Genomic DNA, 23,821 nt, shown 5'->3' with positions numbered 1-23,821 from the left:
TGAGCCCTCACAATAAGTCTCGCCAGACCAGCGCATGCACTGGGTCAGGCGAGACCTAAAGAATCAAGACATTTTAGCCCCAACAACTCAGAAAATAGCCCACCACATAAAGGCCGCTAGATCTTCCGCAGCAATGGAACCTGATAAATCCTTACTCAAGTTCTCCAAAGCAACCCAGAAGACTGGAGCTAATTTTTAGCCCCCCTATAGCCCCCTATACTATAATTTCCCAAATCATGGTGGGGGGGTATTGGGATTCCTCTTCTAAAAAAAAGGTTCTAGGACAATCCACAACAACTATTGACAAATCGCCTTGCTGGACGCCACCGGAAAGATCTTTACAGCCAGCGTACTGAACCATTTGAAGGATTGGGCATTTTCTAGAGGAGTAATCCCTATGACTCAAACTGGTTTCCATCCAAAGCACTCTGTAACAGATTATATTGCGGTTTTACAGACGATTATAGACAAGTATGTAGTGTCAAAATCACAGGTTGTCTATTGCATATTTGACTTTACAACTACTTTCGACAGAGTAGATAGACCAACACTTTAGAAGAAGCTAGAGAAGGTAGGAATACCTGACAACCTACTCACGATAATTATATCACTACATACAGCAACATGGTGCAGAGTACAAATGGGGGCAAAAAGGGGATTAACCTGATCAATAGCTACGCTGAATGGATTAAAGCAAGGTAGCCTTCTGTCCCCCCTTTTATTTCCTCTTTATACAAGTGATCTTCCGTATTGTCTTCTAAAATCTTCAAAAATAGCATCCAGTAATATCCATATTCTGATTTATGTCGATGATGTTATATCAGATCTCACACCAATCGACCTACAATCGGGTTATCTGGAAGACAGGGTTGGGACTAAACAGAAACGTTCCACGAATAACGGATCTCCTTCTCGTCTTTCTTTCTTTCTTTCTTTCTTTCTTTCTTTCTTTCTTTCAGGATGTCAGGCAAGGCTGGATCTTCCCAGAGAGGTTATCCATGAAACAAAAGAGAAAGTGAACAGTAAGTAGGGGCTCTGAATTCCTGTCTATAGCTATCCATCACCAACACCAGGCTGTGAGAGGAAATAACATCTTTCTCTGTATTCGTGGAAAAATGGGGTGTAAGAGAGAGAAGAAAAAACTTGAAAGGCAGAAGAACATTGGGCGTCTCCCCTATTTAAATTATAAACTCTCTTGTTCAGAGATCCTCCTACTTTACTGGGGCAGAAAAAAGGGTCACAAAAAATGCATTTTGGAAGAAGGAGCTTGGTTATTCCTGCTCCTCTCCAATGTTGCCTTAGTAGAGTTTACAATCAATTTCACTGTTGACTTCTAGAACTAATAGTCCATATTTTCGCTTTTGTACTCCACGGTAAGCCAAGGTAGGCTAATTATCCACTGAACATTTCCCTCCACCCAAGTGACCTGTGCCCCCAATTTATACCCTCCTCCGTCAACCCACTCCTCAAAAGTAACCTTTGCCTTAGGTACTTACACGCTCAGTGGCGACTCTCGCGAGTTGCGGTGGCTAATCGGCATCCTCCAGGGTCATCCACCACTCTTCGGGTTCAGACTCTAGGCCGTCCGGCGTTGTACAGAGTGTCTCCCGCATGGCTCCGAAGTCCGTTCCTTTCTCTAGCGGTCCCATCATTCCTTCAGTTTCGGATGACACTTTGCTCTCCGCCTCAGTCCTTCTTCCTCTGGTTCCCGGCACGGTATCCGGCTCTCTTGCGTCCGGGTAGGGGGCCTCCTTTTGTTTAAAGAAATGAATGTCTTCATTGACACGATGACGTTGCGAAACTCCACTGGGTCAAGGACCGAAAGGAGCGCCGCCATGGACATGACCCCAGGTAAGTGCCCCCTCACAGGTCAATATCTGAAAATTGGCCATAATGATTTTAATTTACTTTCATTCAGGTAAGCCGCTATTATGGATCCAGCTGTACGGATTCTTACATGGGGCTCCATGTAAGGTTTTGATGTTAGGTTTTGCTTCCCTGTGTTTAACTGCCTTTTTTTTTTTTTTTTTTTTAATCACTTATGGCAGAGACATATGTGTTACGCTCCTACACATGAAGAGACTCAGAAGAATTTAATGCTATGGAGCATTGCCTCCAATCCTCTATATCTTGTCCGATTTTTCTACATCTTGATGTGACAGTTTTTTGGCGTAGAGGCGAATTCTTTCTTTAAAAAGTAGTTCACGGCCTTTCTATCTTTTCATTGTATTGTGTTGTTGTTCGATAGACATTTTGTTTACTTTTCTTTCATTTCATTGACCTTCAGGTTTCGTACGGGCACACTATTTGATCCATCTCGAGTTTGAGATGAACTCTCTAGAATGTAGCCTATTCAGTTGTATAGTATTTTGTTTGCTTGCACGTCCCTTAGATTTTACATATCTCACCGCTGTCCCATGGGGTCGGAGGTCATTCTATCGGTGGGCCTCATTGGTTCACAAGCACACACATTTTGAATTTAGTACTGCAGCCATTGTTCATGTTTAATTCTTAGATGGACCTGGCCAATGTCAAACCCTGTGGGGGACGCAGTATAGGTTGAGAACCTTTCTACCACTTTGAGTAATCAACTTTTTCCTATCGGAAGAAAGAATTCTGGAGTTTAAGGTAGCTATTGTTTTTATCTTTTTCATTGTACACATAGTGGGTAGAATTCATTATAACACTGAATGGACTTCTTACCTGTTCCCCTGTTCTTTTTATATACAGGACCACTTAACATTTTTCAATCTGTTTGAAACTTGGACTACTTATGCCTTATTCTTCGTTGTGTCATCCTTTACAATCTATATACTTGTAAGTATTAGATTTTTTTTGTTTTATCATTGAAACCTTTGTTTCTTCTCTTTCTCTGAATAAGTACCTTTGGCCTGCGACACAAAATTTATTCTGGGCTCTTATTCTAAGGCAACTTTTCCAACACAGTCATCGTCACTTACACTTTCCATTTTCTATCTTTTTCACATCATGGATGTCATGGCGATTGGGTTCTGAATTTGTACATTTCGGAGGCATGAACACACAAGAACTTTCACTATTTTGGTGAGATACTGGAAGCACGCTAGTTTGTGCTGGTTATTAGTATTGCTATGCATCGGTTTGGATTGAGATTGCCTCAATATGGACCTTTTCTATTTTTTAGATACACGTATTGTAATTCAGATCTGCTTTTCCATTACCCCCTCATCTCCTACTGTTACACTTTTGATATGACCTAAATGATCTGAGCCCTGAAGAAAGTTTGGCTACACTGGAACCTTCACCGAAATGCGCGTTGGCACACGACGTGACGGGTACAACAGAGTGGTTTATTTAAAGACATCTTTTGTTGTATTTAAGGAAAAAAATGCTTTTGCAATAAGAAGATTGTTTCTGTATAAAGAAAATGGATTATAAATTGGAAACATAGAAGACGAATGCGATTGACCCTATGATACTTCGAAAGGTCAATTTTCAACTTTAAAACAAAAACAGCTTATGAATATACCTATCCAGGAGTTCTATTCATAGTCTTTTTGTTTGTTCCTGTCTATGCTTACGATTTTAACCTGTTTGTATCTGGAGTATGTTAGCTAAATGTGTATGTTTGAAGTATGTGAGTCAAGTAGGCTGATAGGAATGTTTTTCTGGTTCTCTTCCTGTCTTTAAGGATTTATGATGAGCTGTAGGGGTGAAATTATAATTGTATTTATTGCTATTTGTTTCTTTAAAGAATATTATATACCTTTTGTAAAGCAGGATGTCATGACATATATGCAAAATAATCTTTTTCTATTTGACTTGAATAAATATTTATAAAAATTCAATTAGGCCATGTGATTTAACTATACCAGTGTTGGCAATCTCAATTTTGTGTGAAATAAAATTTCTAGAGTTATAGACTTTATTGCTCTTATTTGAGGCAGGCGATGTAATTCCCCTTTTGTTAGGGTTATTTAGTATTAATGAACCAGCCCTAACCACCCGCATCAAAGCCAGCGCCAATCAAACAAAAGAACTCTTCACCAAGGTCAGAGAATTCTCCTGCCTGTCGCCCACGAGACCACGGTTCGCCCCTTCCAAGCCCTCTGCGACTTCCTGGCAGACTACTTCCACAACAAAATAGCAGACATCTACAGCAACTTCAACCTGAAACCAACCGACCTCAGCCACCTCCTGACACACATCGGCAATTCCCAAGGCCACCTCAACGAATGGACACCACTCAACACGCGAAAAACCCAATGATCATGACCTCCACCCACTCCAGAGCACCAACAGACCCCTGCCCCCACCACGTTTTCAACGTGGGACAGAAGGAGATCAGCAGTACCCTCACAGACATCCTCAACCCATCGATCACCACAGACACCTTCCCTGATGCCTGGCTGGAAACACGCAAAGGTGAAACCCCTCCCATAAAAACCCTCCGCTGACCCCAACAAGCTGAAGAACTACCACCCCATCTTGCTTCTCCCCTTTCCAGCCAAAGTCCTGGAGAAAGCCATCAATCACCAGCTCACAGATCACCTGGAAGGGCACAACCTACTCAACGCCACCCAGTCCGTCTTCCGCGCCAACCACAGCACAGAGACTGCTTTAATAGCTGCAACCGATGACATCAGATCCATTCTCGACCACGTTGAGACAGCAACCTTGATCCTCCTCGACCTCTCAGCAGCCTTTAACACTGTATCCCACAACACCTTAGCAGGCTCCATTACATCGGCTTCAGAGAAAACACCCTCAAAGGGATCACTTCCTTCATCACAGAATCTGTCTACCACCTATCACCTATACACCCAACAGCATCATCTGCAGGGTTCCCCAGAGATCCTCCCTCAGCCCCACCCTCTTCAACACCTACATGACTCCACTTGCTGACATCGCCTGCACCCATGGACTAAACATAATCACATACACAGACAACACCCAATTCATCCTTTCTCTCACGAAGGACACCGCAACCACCACAGTCAACTTTCAGAACGCCATGACCATCATCGCCGACTGGATGAGATACAACTGCCTGAAGCTGATCACGGACAAGACAGAAGTGCTCATCTACAAGAAGAACACCTCCCATTGGGACGACACATGGGGGTAAGTGCACTTGGAGCCCCATCTACCTCCACCAACCACGCCTGCAACCTCAGCATCATCCTGGTCAGCGATCTCTCTTTGAAGCGCCAGGTCAACGCAGTAGCTCCCTCCTGCTTCCACACCCTCCTCATGCTTCATAAGATTTTCAGATGGATCCCCATCAACACCAGGAAAATCGTGACCCAAGCGCTCTTCACCAGATGACTGGATTATGGAAACGCCCTCTACGCCAGAACAACCTCTCATCTCCTCAAACAACTACAGACTATACAGAACGCTGCAGCCAGACTCCTCCTCGACCTCCCCAAACGGACCAGCATCTCCCCCCACCTCAGAAGCCTCTTCTGGCTCCCTGTCCAGAAGAGAGGGCAGTTCAAGCTTCTGACCCATGCCTACAAGGCCCACCACAATGCCAGACCCTGCTCCATCAATCACCGCCTGACCTTCCACCAGTCGACCAGAAATCTCCAACCCACCTACCTCACCCATGTCCCTCGCATCCGGAGAAGCCGCAGCAGAGGTCGTCCTTTCTCCTATCTCGCCGCCAAGTCCAGGAACGACCTCACGCTCCACCTCCAAACCTCACCTTCATTCGCCAACTTCAGAATAGGACTCAAGCCCTGGCTCTTCGACTAAGGTTCTCCATCCCTCAGCACCTGGATACCCCCTGGGTTGATAAGCTGCGTTTTACAAATACTGATTGATTGAGAAAGCAACCCCAGAGCCTGGAGTCCCTCATGGGTGATTTGCCGCGTGTTAGAAATGGGGGTCTCTCGTTGGCAATGGTTTGCACCTTTTTCCATGTAGGGACCCTTGCTTCTAGTCAGGATAATGGAGTTATGCCTTAAGACAATCCCTGCTCACCCCCTTGGCAGCTTGGAACGAGCAGAAAGGCTTATCCCAGAAGCAGTGTGTAAAACATTTGTGCTCACATACAGTAGTACAGTGAAAACACTACAAATGGACACCTAACCAGTTTAGAAAAATAAGTAATCTTTATCTAAACCAAAAAGACCAAAACGGCAAAAACCCAATATACGGTTATCAAGATATGACTTTTAAAATGGGAAAAACAGTTCTGTCCATAGCAAACTATAGATGTGACACTTTCAGCACAAAGTACCTTGGATGCGTCAAAATCATTAGAAAAAACAGCCGCAGGGATGGTGATGCATCGATCCTTACTGCCACGCTGAGTGGGGAGGTAATGCTTCAGTTTCTTACTGTGGCCCCGGTGTTGCTGTAGACTTTGCACCCTGGCGCAATGCGTGGGGATTCGGGAGGCGTCGGATCTCGATTCGGTGGTGGCCACTGTGTTGCGTCGATCTCTCCAACCAAGGTCCCCCGATGCGTAGGTTCTGGCAGTCGCACAGCAGGGCCTGCATCGAAGTGGGTGCAGTGATTTCGGAGACTGGTGCACAAGACTCGCCATGCAGCGACTTCTCCAGCCTCCAGCAGGCGTACATCGGTTTCTACATCGGCACGGCAGCAATGCATGGAAATTCTTCTCGCACGGCGGTGCTGCATCAGAAAGGAGTGCGGATGCGTCAAGCTGCTTTTGTTGATTCTCTTTCCTCAGCTCCCAGCAGCAGGAACAACCTCCAGAGGCCCAACACAGTAACAGGCACCTCTTGACAGGCCAGAACTCCCATCAAGGGAGTTCAGGGGAGCTGGTGGTGAAGCCTTTGTGTCCCTGAGACTTCAGAACAGGAGGCAAGCTCTATTTCAAGCACTTGGAGATCATCTTCAAGCAGGATACACAACACAAAGCAAAGTCTTGGTCTTCTACTGGGTATAAACAGCCACTGCAGGCCAACTCCAGAGAGCACACAGCAAAGGGACAGTACTTCTCCTTCAGCTTTCCCAGCTCTTCTCCTTGGCAGAGGTTCCTCTCGAGTCCAGAAGTATTCTAAAGTTCTGGAGTCTGGGCCCCAATATTTATACACAATTTCTCTTTGTTCTCTTGTGGCAGAGAGGCTTTGTGCTCAGTCCAAACCAGTACTGTCCTCTCTGGCCCAGCTTTCTGGCAGGAGGTGGAGACGGCATTATGTAAGGCAAACCGGGCCTATTGAGGTGCAGGAAAATCTCCTCCCACTACTCTAAATGTAGGCCCAGGTCGAGTCAGCCCAGCCCCAACTCATTCAGGAAAGGCAGGACACACCTCAATCCCCCAAGTGGCTGTCTGAGAGAATGCACATCGCCCAGTCCCTGTCACTCTAAAGCCAGACAGTCAATCCTCAAACCAGCAAAGGCACACAGGATGGCTAAGCAAGAAAATTGCCACTTTCTAAAAGTGGTATTTTCAAACACACAATATAAAAATCACCTTTACCAAAAGATGCATTTTTATACTCTGAGTTCAGGCATACTAGACTCCATCTTTCCATCTTGTCCTCATGAGAAGTTATACTTGTAAGATGTCACAAAGTATTCCCCATTCTATCCTATTGGACAGATAGCCTTTCGATAGTGAAAAACAAAATACACTGTATTTCACTATCAGTACATGTCCCACATTTCCCATACACTGCACCCTGCCCATGGGAATACCTTGTGCCTACCTGAGGGATGTCTTACATGTAAGAAAAGGGAAGGTTAGGGCCTGGCAAGTGGAGGCACTTGCCAGGTCAACATGGAAGTAGAAACTGTGCGCAAACACTGCAGTGGCAGGTCTGAGAACCCTTTGAAAGGCTGCTTGTGCGGGTGGCACAATCAGTGTGCAGGCCCTCTAGCAGCATTTGATTTACAGGCCCTGGGCGCGCACACAGTGCATTGTACTAGGGACTTAGTAGTAAATCAAATAAGTCAATCATAGAAACACCAGTCCATAAACACAATTTAAATGGAGAGCATATGCACTCTAGCATTGATCAGCAGTGATAAAGTGCCCAGTCATAAAACCAACAAAAACAGGAGGTCGAAAAGCAATACGTCTGGGGATAAAGCACGCTGAAAAAGCCAGGTCTGAGACTGCGCTTTACAAATCCTTTATTAATTGACTGATTTATACACAGCCATATCTATGCCTAGCATCTTTACTTGTGCCTCTTGTGCCGTCAGCTAGTGCTACACTTTGATCAAGCTCAAGCTCACAAAAATAGACACTAGTTCTGCCAGAAGAACCTAAAGATTCTCCTGCTTTCTTTCCTTCCTTTATTTAATATGGCAAATTTCATTGAGATGTTTTCCCCAAAACTGTCTTTAGCTGTCATTTATGTCCCTTATTTCGTACCATGTATCGTGTACATGATGTACCACATGAAAGAATAGGAAAACATTTTTATAGACACATACATGTAAGTATAAAATCGCAAACCCGGATATAAACAGGTGAGGGAAAGTTTTAAACCTAAGTAAGTAGTGAACCGGTCTAGGCCTAATACATGGGCGTGCTGAAAAAGATAACTGTGGGTTGTGCAGAAATACATAGGTCATAGTGCACAATAGTTTTAGGAAATACACATAAAATGCCGCATGGTCAATTTAGCTGCGCTGAAACTCAGATTATATTTCCTTGCAGACGCAAAAAATAAATTTGTCAAATATTTGTATTAATATTTCCATAAGAGAAATACATTGCATGGAAAAACATTTAGATGGACTTCATTTTGTGCGTTGTTAAACATTGGGAATTACAGTAATTTCTCTAAATTGACATCTATTACATAGTACAATCGCTACTATAAACAATATCACCCTGGTTCGCATGTCCTTTCCTATTACGATACATCTCCTTCCTGTTGCGTATTGGTGTATTAACTACCGGTTACGGTGCTGAACTCATAACTGGGGAGTGAAACTGGGGTGGTGATCGTGAGTTACAGGATAGGAGTCAGACGGGTTATCGGGGCTACTGTGCCGCCTGCCTGTGGGTGTGGCTAGTTTCTGCAGATTGGGGCCTGTCCTACCGTTACCGCCTGTCTAGCTGTCCTAGATTGTATGTGTTTCCGTTGATGTGCGTCGTTGCACAGTGGGAGAAATAGTGTGCGCACTTTCGGTATGGGCCTGTGGTTGCTGATCTGCCGGGACTTGCGATGTAGTGTCTGAGTCGTCACGCGTCATTTGTTGTTTGAATTGGTGTAACAGAAAGGTCTACTCCATGGATAAGCGGTGTTAGCGTGTCCCTTTGACTTCCTCCTCCTTAAGTGTTCCCCCCTCCGCTGCTGCCCATTTGTGCACTGCTCCTACCCATGTTGCTACCGGAGGTCCCGTGGGAGCTTGCCAGTGCATTCCTATTCACCTTTTGGCTAGTAATATTGCCAGCGACGCAAAGCGGATTAATACTTTGTGCCGTTTCCACCTTCGGAAGATTCCGAGTGCGCAGGCCTCCCATGGGTCCATGTTAGTTAGACTTGTGAGGTCCCGGAGCGTCTCGTGGATAGTGTGCCAGTATGACTGTATTGTAGGGCAGTTCCAAAACATGTGATGAAAGTCTGCTTTTGGCAATTGACATCTAGGACACAGAAATTGGGTGGCTGGGTAAATCTGCTGGAGACACGCTGGCGTTTGATACACACTATGTAAGATATAAAATTGTATATTTTTGAAACGCGCCTTTTGGGACACCTTCTTGGGGCTTGCAGACGCAAACTTGACAAGACATCAATAATTAATATAGATGTCACAGAAATGGTTACCACATACCTATCTGTTAAACAAATACAACGAGAGGTTGACAGTAGAAATTGTTTTTGAATTGTCACAGAGCATTGAATACAAGGTGTAAACAAGTGTGGATAATGCCTTAGCACAAGCTTGTTGAGAATATGTTAATGTCAGATAGGCTGGGCCCAATGACGTCAAACAAGAGATAATCACTCGCTATGCAGAAAAAAAAAATGTTTTACTATGATTATCTCACTCTTATTCTGAGAACTAAAAAGAAAAACCCAAAAGAGGGGGCTTCTGCTAAACATGGACACCTACACAATTCTTGGAAATATTTATGTGTTTTAGCAATATCCTATCTGCACAGCTTGCTATTTGCGTCATGTATGAATTTGCAGCTCGTGTTCTTTGTGTGGCTTTTTCAGTATATATACTACTGCATGTAATACAGAACTTGGAACTTCAAACTTTGGTCTCTTTTTGAGACTGGCTGACTTTCCCAATTGATTGATTGATTGATTAAAGCCTAACTATTGTGTAAATGTTCTGCAGTGCTTGACAAATCCACTCGCCTTTTCACTATGGCGAGCCAGATTTAATCAGGACGAGTTATTTTTAGGACCTACTTGCTTGTTCTGGTGAGCTGACAACAGGTGTATTGCTTGCTTACAAAGTGAATGAGCATTAAAGGTGCCTTTAAATCTTGTTATGCTCCATATGGCAGGGGCATGGGTATGACCAACTGTAGAAAGCTGGCTCTGTATATACTATACCAAAATGAGGGGTAGTGTGCACAGACTCCAGTGGAACCCCAAAGGTAGGCAGAGGTAAAAGTAGATAGCACCTTATTCTTTATTTGTGGTACTGTGGGCGAGCAGTAAGGCTTTATCAGAGTATAGTGTTAAGCATTTGTTGTACACACTCAATCAGCAAATGATGTCACACACTCAAAGACTGAACTCCGACCAATTTGATTTGTATAAAAATATTATTTAGATTATTTATTTCCTAGAACCAAGCAAGCCTGGCACAGGTAAGTTTATTTTATAATTTTCAAAGCAGGTTGAACAATAAAGCAAGCTGGATGAAAATGACTTTGTTACAGGTTTGTAAATGCTTTCAATACAGTGGAAATTACTGTTAGATTACTTGAATTACTTTTCAGATTACTTTCTGGATTACTTTTTCTACTTAGTGTGATACGCCTAGATTCATGCGAGCCGTACGGGTCAATAAGAACCCGGCAGGCATGAATGGACCTTTTGGAACATTAATCTCACACATTTTCTTGGCTGTGCCCAATGTATTAACTATACCACACAGTCATGAGTACATGATCGATAACTAAGGTGATCACGTGCTGCAATTCCTTTTCCAATTAAGTTGGCTGGGTTTAACATCCCGACTCAGTTGATTTTTTGACTTCTACATGTGGGATCATTGATCTTATGATCTATAGGACACAACGATAGAATTCATATTTTGTTTTCTAATTAATTCTATTCCGTTCTAATTCCTCTGTGGATCCAACATAATTGCGAATTCTTTTCAGGCTGGATTCCCTTCAGGAATAGATGTTTTATTCAAATTTCTTGGACGCTCAGTTAATTATTACATAGTCCTGATGATGACCGTGTATTTCCACAATGGTCGAAACATCGTTGATGCCTTTATGTGGCCGCAACTGAAGGACGCATTGTTTGGCTTTGTGTTGTTTCAGTTTTATCCTGAACTCCCTAGGTTTGTATAATTCCTTCCCTCAGCCAACTGTCTGGTTACACATTGTAATGTTTATTTATTTCTTGTTGCTAGTGTACTGTCTTGAGCGCCATTGTCTTACATGTTCTAGTATTTAATTAATTTAATTGAAATAAATCAAATTCTGTAATTATTTGTACATGGATTGCTGCTTTTTCTTCTCTCTTTTTTCCCCGCTTTCTCCTTTTCCCTTTTTAGGTCTCGCCTGACCCAGCGCATGCGCTGGTCTGGCGAGACTTTTTGAGAGGGCTCCAAAAAGTGCTACCAGGCCAACCTAGAGTCACAGTGCATGTGCGCGGCCGCGCGCGCCGCGCTTGACGCAAATACTTTAACTTTCGCGGCCGCAGGGCCGCTTTGATGTTTGATCGCGATCACTGTGGCGGCTGCACGGCCGCTTAGCATAGCCAATAGGTCTCGCTTTTGGGACCTTCTAAGTATTTAGTTATGCAACTGTTGCATGGCTAAACACTTATAAGGTCCCAAAGGCGAGACCTATTGGCTATGCCAATGCTTGTTATTGATTTCTCTAGTTGGTAAATTTTTCTGTTTGGATTTATGTTTGTTGTATGTATTGTTACCTTGAACCTTTGTTAGGATTCGAGTAGACATCACACTGGGACATTTCCTAGAGAAAAGGTAAGTAAGCAATTTTTAGTTCTTTGCAGTTTTTCAAAGTTCTATACAAAACCAACTCCACATTTTTCAAGGAAAAAACAGAATGTATTCTTACGGAGAGAAATGAAGTTCTAGGTTAACAGGAAAGTACTTCCTTGTGGGAGTTGGTATTCCGGGGTTAGAACCAGGGTTCCTCCAGGGTCAAGGATGCACTCTCAAAACACCATCAGCGGCACTAGGGCGGACGGGTACTGAGGCCCAATGTTATCCAATGGGGGATAGGGGTCTCTGGTTGGTGGCTGCTCACGAGCAGGCCACAAGGTTGTGGGAGCAAAGCTCCTGGCGTTAGGCTCGGGGCAAAGGGGGATCCGTTTAGCACACAAAGTGCACCCGCAGCAGTGGAGGGGCGGCTGGGTTCAGAGTTTCATCATTTTCTATAACCATGAATTAATCACCCACAGTAACTGTTGATTTAATAGCAATCCTTATCAGGTTTAAGAAAACAACGGTTATGACAGAATGTTAATCCCTACCATGGATTTGTATATTGCCATACCCTATATTTGAAGTGCATAAAATTCATGGACCAATGTATATTTTAGACATATCACTTCCTAAGAAGAAATGAATATATTCACTTGCTCAATGATGGTGGCTCATGATAATTTTAACTGTTTATTAAACAGCAAGATGAGGATATGCTTATTATGTCCAGAATATGTATTAAGACACGTATTAAGACACACACGTATTGAAATAACTGAGCAAAGAAGTTAGATCACCGAAAACAATAGTATCTGTGTACCTCCCATGATATTGACAGATAATTGTACAGCAGTGTATAAGAATGAAAGTCATCAAGAGCCCTTTATAAATGGCTGCTTTTTCTATAAAGAATGAAAAAAGCAAGTCTGTTAAAAATGTAATGTATGAGCGTAATGAAAATAGATAGCCAAGATGATCTAACAATGAATGGGTTAGGACTATATATCCTGATCGCTATTTTAAAAAAATGGTTACTGATTTACAGCGAACGTAATTAACATTTGCTCATAGCCACTCGAATATGGTTGCTTCATTTTAGGGAACAGAGTGCACTAACACAATTGTGATGTCATTTGCGAACGACATTAAATGTGGCGTGAATTCTAACAAAGATATGTGATGGCTTTATTGTAATATAACACGTTCTTTTATGTGGAATCAGGAAAAATATAGGATTATCATCCTCTGGACTATTGAGAGAATGTAGAAATAACTGGGCTATGGTTATAACAACATACTAAGATCTCCACCCAAAGATGGCCGCCGTGACCGATTAAGTTAGGAATAATGAGTAGCGAGATGACATCACGCATCAATGACATAGGACAAGGTATAAAAACGGGTTAGATGATGGAGCCGAGTTTGGGCTCTTAACCCAGAGGTGGTGCACATACACTGCATACTATTGACTAGGTAAGGAGGATAAGTATTGGATGCTCTTTAGGGGAGGAAAGAGAAGGAAAAAAATGTTATTCTGAGGATTGATGGGGAAAGTGTGATCATACTGGTTGTTTAACCATTATCTGAAAAAGAATTGTTGGCACTAATTATGTGCTTTGGTGAAGCCTTTTTTATAAGCATAGCAATAAACATGTTCACACTGAATTTATATTGTGGGACTTGAAAACCCTTCAACATATAACTGGGTGCTGTTTGCGTGTAAATGCTAATCTTTAAATATGGCAGCTCCGATAACACAGGACTTTGTCACTTCCGATATATATTAGAATCCTCACAACCCAGAGGTTGCTGTTTAAGGATGTGACGTGGAGTGACATATAATAGTTTTTAGTACTCTCAGGATACAGAGATATTTAGTGATCTACACAGATGTTTGCATATATTGTGTACACATATGAATTACTTTACTGACTGTGTATGGACTTACAATTAGGTTTTAAAACATTTGAATGAGGAAACTTTCCTAATTGATTGTAAATAGGTAATAAAGAACTGTAATTTACTGATGGGATTTAAAGACATAATTGGTCTTAGGTTTTTTTTATTTTTTAAATAATTCCTTTTAATTAATGTTAAGGTACAATGGACCACGAGGATTCAAATAATACCTTATGGCAGGCAATAAATACGGAGCAATGATAAAAGTGTGAGCTAGAACATGTTCGATTGATTCATTTCATCACTAAGAGATATCCCGGCACTTGTGCATTGGACAAGAGCAAACCAACATTGCTGTATTGTTTCTAATATGTAAATACTTAACTGGTTTTATTGACTGCATACTAGCTCATAATACGTTTTGGATATTTTAAGTGAACCATTGTGTAGCCATTAGAGTTAATAGTACAACACCATGAATAAATATATTCTAATTATTAGATCACAATAAAGAGATCATATAGCTGTTATAAGGTATTTAACATATGAGTAACATATAGGAGCATCAAGACATATGTACAAATTGATTGCCTTTTATTGTATTAGGCTTAAATAACGAGATCGTCCATTTAAGAAACTCTCAATATTTTGGGTGCCGAACTTTCCCATTGTAAAACTAAGATACATATCTTAACAATCAAGGTATGTTTTGATAAATTAGTCATATGCAAATATCTTGGGTATATCTGACAGTAATGGAATAGAGTTATAAAACAATGTTTTTTATATTGTCATTAGGTTCTTTCTGTGTAAACCAACTAAAACGGATGCTTTGAGAAATGCATCTCTAGAAAGAAAGGTAAAAATGTTAAAACTATGTTCAATAAGCGTTAGTAAAGACAAACTCCCCCAGTTTATAATATGAATAGTGTCTACACATCGGGTTTGAAAAGTTGTCAAATAGTCCAAGAATACTAATGTGGTTGCCATGTCCTTGTCCTCTTCCCGGTCTCTTCCTATTTTTGTCAAGAGCTGCTTAATCATCGAGTACTTGGATTTGAAATATTAAACTATCTTTATAAAGGGTCATGACATACTGAGTTGGACTGTGATTTATAATTAAATAGGTGTAATGTATGTCTAGTAGCATGGTGCCCTGTAAATGAGGAAACCTTGGAGTAAAGATGCAATAGCAGAAGTCATATTTGGAAAGTATCTCCGGGTTAGGTTTCATTGCGCTTGCATTAGGCTTGATGCAAGAACAAAGTGTTTGACTTTACATTGTCAGAACAATAGGCATTGTATTTTTAAATTTGTCGCATGAATGTAATTTTAATAGGTATACATGTCATTTGTTTTTAATTGTAGCCCTGAATAAGTCTTGTGAAAGGAGACGAAACGCGTCTTTTTTATATACCATCAATAAAGAATTTTGAACACACAACATGTTTGAAGCAATCTTAATGAATATGAGAAATTCTGGAGTAAATTTGGCAAATTGAACAAAGATCCAGGACCAGTGCTATATTGTACTTTGATGTTGAAACAGAAATTATATTGAGAATATTGGCATATAGTAGGTGCTGATCTTTTTTTGTATATAAATATGTGGATTGTATCCGCGTATGGGAACCCAGGAGGCTGTCTTCCCCTGATCTGAGCACCACTTTCTTATATTAAACCCCATATTTTGGTGGGTGCGGCATCGAGAGTCCAGGCCTCTTTCTTGTAAATCGCTTGCAGCTGGGTGATGTTTTGCCGTCGGGTGCCCTGTTTTCACTGGGAGTTGCCGGTTTTGGCTGCAGGCTCGGTCCAGGAAGGCTCCCGGGAGGAACCAACAGCTTGGCAGGTAAGTTGGAGGGCTCGGAGACATAGGTGCACCTTAGGTTATTTTCTCCAGGCTGCAGGGCGGCTGGATGCAGGTGTGTCTTTTGAGGTCGAATTTCACCTTACCGGGCCACTCGCGGTTGGGAAGGTGGGGGGGGGGGGGGGGGGCGGGGAAATCACCGTGCAGAAGCTGAAGGCGACGTCAGGGAGTCCTGGAGAGGTCAACCCACGGTGGACTCGGACCCTGAAGCGCTGGGGGACCTCGCTGGGACCGGTGGGCCACTCTGACTCGGGCCGTAGGCATTGGTTTTTTTTGTCCTCAGCAGGCTCAGAGTCTTTCTTGTCTGTTTCTTTTGAACAGAGCTGCTGTTCACAGGATATCTGGTCTTTGTTGAAGGCAGTCAGTCCTCCCAGGGTTCTGGAGGTTGCTGACTGCAGGACAGGAAGACTTCTGGAAGAGGATCTCTGGAACCTGCAGAAGGGACGGTAGGGCTGGGGGCCAAGTCAGTTGTTCTCTGCAGTGTCCTCTGCTGGGCGCCTTCTTTTTTCCTTCTTTGTATGTTGCAGGAATTTCCATTCTTGGTTCACGGCTGCCCCCTAAATACTGTATTTAGGGGAAGTTCAGTAGCCAATGGGCTACTGACGTTAGGGTGACTGCACCCTTGGTGTGCTCACCCCACGTGGGTGGTATCAGGACAAAAGGTCACGTAATTTTCAATAAGATCATAGGCCAATTTCAATAATATGGGATGCAAACATACAGAGATATACATGGACAGTCATTACCACACACCCTAGTACAGGAATGAAATCAACAGTTTTCTCTTTGTTTCAGAGGAAATGGGACAGTAAGGGTGGGGAGCAACCTCAACTGCAAGATCACCTACAACGCCGATACGCAGGGCTGCGTCTCCAGCCTGATGGATCACTATTTGATGTGTGGGGCCCAGCTCCACATGCAACTACCCCCGAACTGGATTGGCCTCCACTCCCTCGTGACTCTACACACCCTCCCTGGTGATACCAGGTGTGCACATCTCCCAGTTACATGACCAGTCCATGGGCTGCCCAACGACCTTTCTTCATCAGCACCAGATAAAAAGAACTGCGGAATACTATGGTACTGCAGTTTGGAAAGAAGTCCCATAGGAACACAGATTATTCAATGACACAAGTGGTTATGTTATGCTAATAGGAACTTTTATAGCGCTCGTTCACCAAAAGGTTATATGTAGCGTGGTGGCAGTCATTAGCGGTTGCTGCCAGAGGGAAGCGGAGACGGTCTGGTTAGGCCCAGATGCAGTTTGCAAGCACCCAATGAGTTCCCCAACACTTGATTTTGAAGAAGAACTAGAATTAAAGTGGATAATGATGGCCATCAAGAGGAATGTGTCCAGACGGACAATGGGACATTGGCTGGGGCCATTCGGACATTGCATAACCTACGAAAGAAAATGGTTAATGGGGGGGGGGTGCCCCTGATGAGTGGTTCATGGGTTGAGTGGGTGCCGTCCTGGATGTCGGGATTGTTTACGGCCTTGTTGCCTTTGGTGGAGTTATTGCTCTTGACGTGTCTTATTTGTCAGGTAATAATAGCATGTTTTAAAAGGATGACAGCTAAAATAGGAGGAGCAGTTTTGGTTAGGAAAAGTGCTAAGGATGTTGAGGATAGAATAGTGAGCATAAGGTGATCCCCCTTGTGGATGATAAAGATAGTTGAAGAATCAACTAGAAGGGGGTCTGATGTACGGAAAGAATAAGAATACATTTTATAGACACACACACCAGTATAAAATCCCAAACCCCAATACAAACGTTTCAGGTGAGGGATAGTTTTAAACCTATGTAAGTAGTGAACCGGCCTAGGCCTAATACATGGACGTGCTGAAAAATATAACTGTGGGTTCTGCAGAAATACATAGGTCATTGTGCACATTAGTTTTAGGAAATACACATAAGATGTTGTATGGTCAATTTAGCCGCGCCGAAACATATAGATATCTCCTTGCAGACTCAAACTTGACAGGACATCCATAATTAGTATAGATGTCACAGAAAAGGTTTCCATATACACAGACTTTTCAAACTTCCCCACTTTTCTCATGATAGAGCTCCCAGAATCTCTTAGGCCTCTTAACAACTTGCTGGATGGCCCATCTATTATTGTCTCCCTCTTGAATGTCGGTGTTCAGCTACTTAGGATGTTGGGAGAGGTTTTACCTGGCCCTCTTGGATTGCATGTTTGCCACAGTACTCAGTACTCATTGCCCTCTCTCAGCAGCCACAACAATGCTGTCAAACTGGAGCAGAACCTCTGACGGAGGTAAGCATGGCAGCTTTCTTGTTTCATACGATCCGCTGCTCGCTGGTTCTTTTCCCTGAAGCAGATTTCCCTCCCTGTGCCAGCTACAATTTCGTCAACAAAAATCAAACACTGTACGGAAGGGCCACACAACTCGGTATACCACAGTTCTTCCATCTACATCACACGTCCATTAACCTGCCTCTCTCACAGCCAGCCCTAGCCACAAGGGCTTCATCTGATTGATTCAGACAACTTGTGTTTGCCACTCAGGACCAGGATGGCACCTGCTATGGCCAAAAACTTCAATCCTACATGATCACCAGATCTACAAGCTGCCACTAGAGCTTATCCAACAGTTCACTGCTCCTGGAGTTTAGAGTCTTTGATCACACCAAATAAAATATATTTTTTCTTTAAGCTCAGTATCATGGATTGTAGCATTCTTTATAACCTGAATATGATAAGCCTTTCTCTCCATCAGCAACTGGGTCAAAATGCAGTCTCTGATTAGCATGTCTTCAAATACTGTTGACAAACCTAAGGTAGTAAAAGTATCTTAAGTCCATAAACTGAAATCTGAGGTGGCAAAATTCAAATTGGTTTCCAAAAAAGGTAAGGTCACTACAATGACTATAGCTGAAATGTTACTGACCACTGGCGACCGGAAAATCTCAAGCAATCGATCAGGAATTAAACTAGTTTCTTTAATATACAGGCTTCAAATCACATCTGACATCGAAGGACATCCATCAAAAATAGGTCAATTTTCCTTAAGAGCACTTGAAATTTGTCATATTCTCAGTAGACTATTGTTAGCCTACTTGGGTAGTTATTGAACCTCTCCAGGTGTTTAATATATGTATCGCAAGATTCAACATGAAATAATTAAAACGATTTATCCCGATTTCAACAATCAAGCGGTCAGTGATTTTCACTGTCTGCTTTATTTAAACCAGAAGATAATGTTATTTTTTCCAATGAGTTTGCATCCACCACTTGTTCTTTAGGTCTCGCCTACGCAGCACGCATGCGCTGCATAGGAGAGACATTTAGTCAACGGTACAGCTTTGCGGCCAAAAACATGCATGTGTTCCACTGCCTTCAATGGCAACGCGTGCACGTGTGGAGATTCACTTGCAGGAGCGACCGGCTGGCGCCATATGTTATCAATTATCGCGGTGCCAGCCGCTCGCTCCCCGCACATGAATCGTGCTCCCCTCCCCCTGCTGATGCGCGAGGTGCGCGTGCGCTTGTTTTCGTTTCCTTTTCACCACAAAAGCTAGCAATTATTCTTAAGGTGACCATGTTTCAAAATACAAGACAACAACACTATCTAGCTTGCAGAGGAAAGCGACAGAAGACAACACATGGGATACATAAAAACAAATATGTATCACATCGGCAACAAATGCACAGACGGGGCATGTCCGGCTTTGGACGCAATCACCTCAGTATTTTTTATTCTGAGTGAACGTCTCCAATCACGCTCAAAACAATGTATGAATCACTTTCAAACACTACTTTCGGGTTAAGTTTGAACCTGCATTTAAAATGAAGCCGTGAACTTACAGTATCGCTAGAAAGTATTTTCATCGTCTAAAAGACAGGAGAAACAGGAATCTCTTCGGATAGTAATAGGTTGCAGCCACTAAATTCAACTCTGACAAAAGTCACAACCAAAAAAATGAAACAAGTGTCTTGTGGTCGTCCACTGGGTGTCTGTGCGCTGAGCGAGCTGCCGTGCACTAGACCGTCTGTCAATAGTCACAAGAACATGTGGGGTGGTGGCCCCGTCTACAAACCTAGCAGAAAGTCCTGGGGCTTATTAATGTGCCAGGCATCCTTGAAGTTCACCGGTAAGCCCCCGAGGCTGGCGTAGTTCCTTCTTGGAATCCAGTTTCAACAACAAACATTTCCCCCTTGTGTGATGCGCCCTGTCACTAGCTTTTTTCTCGCCACAAGCTGCCACCCTGTCCTTTTCTACAGGCCCCACCCATCCCCTTCTGACGCGCCGAGGAGCTCGTAACTGCTCATCTCCTGGCAAGTACATTCTTCCTAGGCGAAACTGACAAGTTAAACCCAGCATCAGCATCTGCGAATCTTAGGGGAATGCACTTTCTGGGTAGGCAATAGAGCTTACAAAAAAGGAGAGCAGGCCAACATATGCCAGGGCTGCTCGCATTTTAACAGCATGGTCATATTTTATATCGAGCAAAAATAACAAAAGCTAACATTTTTACATATAAACAAGCATTGGCATAGCCAATAGGTCTCGCCTTTGGGACCTTATAAGTGTTTAGCCATGCAAAAGTTTATGTTGTTGCACCAAGGATATTGTACTTTATAACTAAATATTTATAGGGTTCCAAAGGCGAGACCTATTGACTATGCCAATGCTTGTTTTAGGTTAGCAGTGACCAAAAGAGAATGCAAACTTGTTAATGCAGTTTCATAATTTTCAGCACACAATTAGACAATACTTAACACATGAAAGAAGTAACGTAATCACTGTGGGAGTCCCAGGTTTACAATGTATTAGCCCAGATCGAATTTAGCTAGCAACTCAGTAACAAGCAATCGCAAAGCCAATAGGTCCCGCCCATAGGCAAGCTTTTGCCTTTGGCGATTGAGTGGGAGTCGCGACCGGGGGCAGGGAGGGAGAAACAGACAAGGGGGAGAAGAAACAGTGACGGGAGGTGTTCTATGGTTCTCTACCGATAAAGTCCCCAGCGAGCCCTACTTTGGGTAGAATTCTTCACAGCATTCATGATAAAACGTGCGTGTCAACTGGGTTTTTTAATCCCTAACTCCTAAAATATCCTTGACATAAGGGACAGACAAGGGACGCACAGATGTCTCCCCGTACCACCATCCCCCCCACCCCCCATTGTCCACATGTTCTCAAATACTACTACGAATGCGAGAATCAAAGCCCCTGAAACTTACATAGACATGAAAGGCTCTGCGGTAAGAGGCAACGGGCTTCTCAGTGCTTTGCGGGAGCAGGCAGACTACATCGTCTGAGCTTGCCTAGGTGTAAACTTCTCTCAAACTTCCTGGAAGTTGCAGTGGCTGAGGGGAGAAGCATGAGCCTGAAGGAGGAGGCGCGGAGGGGCAAAGAGGCAAAAAGAAACTGGACACAGAGGCTTTTCGGAGCCCAGGCCGCAGGACCCACCCCCAGGACCTACCTTCATCCCAGTCTCAGAGCGCTGCCTTCAGGGAGCAGGCTTAATGAATAGACTAAGCTGCTGAGGGCTCTTGGGGGATCTGCAGCTGACGACAGGGAGGGCTGGAGGCTCCTCGTCCACATGACTCAGATCAGAAGCTGGCGCGTCATCCCCCAGGATCCGGGAATCAGCCCGAGGAAAAACGGAGGCTTAGAAGGGAGGGGGAGCAGAGAGATCTACAGGCTAGCCCAAAAGTGCTTAGAAGCATCACATGGGCACCATGCAGCGACCACTGAGCTTTACACACATTCAACAAGACGCAAATCGTAGGAGCTGCAAATAAGAAATTTTTTCAGACTCAAGATTCAATGAAAAAAGTGGCAAAAGTAAATTTATTGCAGAAGTGCTATGGCAGGAAAGTTGGAGACGGAGCAAAAGTGCAAGCTAAGCAGTTAAGAAGGGAAAATAAAACCAGCTGTTTTAAAGCACTCGTGCTTGTGCTAGCTTGCCACTAGCGGGAGGGGAAGCAGCAGCGCATGGCCATGCTAATTAAAACAAGTGGCGGCAAAAGTGAAAGCTGCGGGAGTGGTGCGCGCCCACTCGGCTCAACCTAAAAAACATGAGCACTATCTGTTTCCAATTACCGCCAACGCGATAATTGGAGACAGATGGGGTTGAAGCACACGCCAGAGGACCCTAGGCCATCCAACCAACAAGGCGGGACAATCACCCACCTTGCACCAATTACGTGCTGTGTTTTAAAAAAAGACATATGCACAAGCCAATTGCGGGCTCAGAAAAAAAAAAAAAAAAAAGCACACGCACGAGCACGTGTTCAGAGCTCAAAAGCCCTTCCTTAATGCCTTGCAGAGGAGCACATGCGCGCTGGCTCAGGCGAGGCCTAAAAAGCACGGATAATGATTTATTTAGCCAGTGGTTGGCTATAAAACAGTGAAAACAGGCACTATTTCCAAGCCTGCAAGAATAACAGCAGCAATGACGTCCTATTTTGTGGGCAGCCATGCAAATGATAGCTCCTGCACTACTGAATCAACTATGGTTAGCCAGCAGAGACTATGTATTATTTAGATGGTGTCTGTGGAAGCTGTACTATTTAGCCAGTGGAAAGAAACAGAAATCTGAGACTATTTAGCCATCTCATGTCCAAACATTTAAGAACCACAGCTATTTTAATAACAACTAAATACAAAGGAGGAATTTAAGTATCAGCTAGTTAAATAATTGCGACACATGCCCAAACATACATATTTATGGATTTATTTAAGGTGCTGTACACCGCATATATGCAGATTGTGAGCACTGAGGGTGTTTGGGGGAGGGAGACAGGGAGAGCTGGCTAGTCAGATTCTGTGTTTCGTTTGTCCAAAGATAAACAAAAACACAGCCTATAGTTCTACTGCATAAAATAATACCCCCCCCCCCCCCCAACACCCTTGAATTGGAAAATTAGTTGCCTAATCCCGTAGAGGGATGCTGCAATTAACTTGCAGCCTACTTTCAGGACAAAGTGTTATCCATTTATAGAGAACTCTAAAAAAAAAAGGCAAAGAAGTCCCACTCATTGAACCAGAGATACAGCGTATGGCAGATAAAACAGACAATCTCCATAGCTTCCCCCTAATTACCGAAGAAGCACTTTCAGCCCTGTTTGAGAAAGTGAAATTCGGTCTCTCCTCTGGACCTGTCCCCTCCCCATATTTTCTAGGATGGTAGAAAAGGCATTATCCCCAGCATCTTGAAGTATTGAACCTTTCCATCACCACATGCCTAGGCCTCCAAAAATGGAAACTTGCTGTGAACAAGCGTCTGCTAAAAAAGTTGTGCCTTGATCCTGCATTGCCTGGGAATTATATACCTTTTTTCTTACCACCAGCCTTGGAAAATGTTCTTGAGAAGAATTTTAATCAGGACCTCGCCTGGCACCTAGAGGAATACTTGCTCCTTACCCCTACCCAGAATGGATCTCATCCTAAACATAGCACGGAATTATCCATACTATTGGTAACGGAGGAAGTAAAACAAATTCTTGACATGGGTGGAACTGCAGCTATTTTTCTCCTCGATCTGAGTGCAGAGTTCAACATGGGTTACCATGGCTCCTTAGCACTCAGGTTGAGGGAAATAGGGGCAAAGAATGACGCCCTAAAATGGCTCTTGTCCTTTTTACTAGAAAGATCTGGGAGCCACCGTGTTTTTTGGAAGTGCTCCCCTTAAAATGCAGGGTCCGGCACACTCTTTAATATCTATGTCCGGCTGATGGCCTTCATTGCCAGGGAATTTATAGTGTCCATTGTAGCCTATGCTGATAATACTCAGCTATCATTTTCTTAGCCACCAGAGATAGCTCTCAGCATCAGCTGGGTTCATGTCTCCAGAAAGTGGCTCACTGGATGACAAGCTGCTCACTGAAACTTAACGTAGACAAAATGGAGCTGATGATAGTGGAGAACAGTATCTCCACTTAACACAACTGGCTGGCCAGACAGTCTAGAGACCTCACCAATTCAATTGTCTCCTATTAAAAGTCTAGGGA

At 43.4% G+C, this 23,821-nt stretch overlaps 1 protein-coding gene across 1 annotated transcript in view; it reads right to left on the bottom strand.

The window, feature by feature from the left end:
* KLHL12 (kelch like family member 12) overlaps positions 1 to 23,821 on the bottom strand; it is a 594,063-nt gene that overhangs the window by 555,144 nt on the left and 15,098 nt on the right. The gene's annotated exons all lie outside the window — the stretch shown is intronic.

This window comes from Triturus cristatus, chromosome 1_2 (assembly GCF_964204655.1).
Source record: "Triturus cristatus chromosome 1_2, aTriCri1.1, whole genome shotgun sequence".
NCBI classification, from domain to species: domain Eukaryota; kingdom Metazoa; phylum Chordata; class Amphibia; order Caudata; family Salamandridae; genus Triturus; species Triturus cristatus.
Note: the sequence above shows the minus strand (reverse complement) of the source record. Positions and strands in the feature narration are given on the sequence as shown.